This window comes from Camelina sativa, unplaced genomic scaffold (genome assembly GCF_000633955.1).
Source record: "Camelina sativa cultivar DH55 unplaced genomic scaffold, Cs unpScaffold09704, whole genome shotgun sequence".
Classification (NCBI taxonomy): domain Eukaryota; kingdom Viridiplantae; phylum Streptophyta; class Magnoliopsida; order Brassicales; family Brassicaceae; genus Camelina; species Camelina sativa.
Window position 1 is genome coordinate 1 of NW_010930761.1, and position 402 is coordinate 402.

At 36.3% G+C, this 402-nt stretch overlaps 1 long non-coding RNA gene across 1 annotated transcript; it reads left to right on the top strand.

The window, feature by feature from the left end:
- Window positions 1–31: 31 nt before the first annotated feature.
- On the top strand, window positions 32–402 carry LOC104775176. Its single transcript, XR_765739.2, has 3 exons — window positions 32–137; window positions 218–282; window positions 367–402. It is a non-coding gene; the product is annotated as an uncharacterized LOC104775176 (long non-coding RNA).

Sequence of the window (402 nt, forward strand, 5' to 3'; positions counted from 1 at the left end):
ACTTCTTCTAGATGAATTTATTTCTGTATTTATAGTATCTAACATTCTTTATGCAAAACGTTCAGGACTCCTGGCGTAACCTGGCAAATGCTTTCGCAAATGACAAATCATTGTTTTTGCTAAATAGTGTTAGTCAGGTATATTCCTAAAGTGTGCATTTTGGCTCATTTATATTCATGCATGTTCTGTTCCTTGAAATGATGTTACTTCTTTTCAGCGTTCATTGGCTCAAACCCTTGTTCTTTCTGCTTATGGAATGCAAAGTTCAGACGCATCAAACCAGTGAGTTACCAAAGTCTGTGCACTCGCTCACATCTTAACCATAAATTTTGCCTTTCCAATAACCTTCTTTCTTTTTTCGAAAAGATATGTGAAGGACCTCATGGCTCATATGACATCATC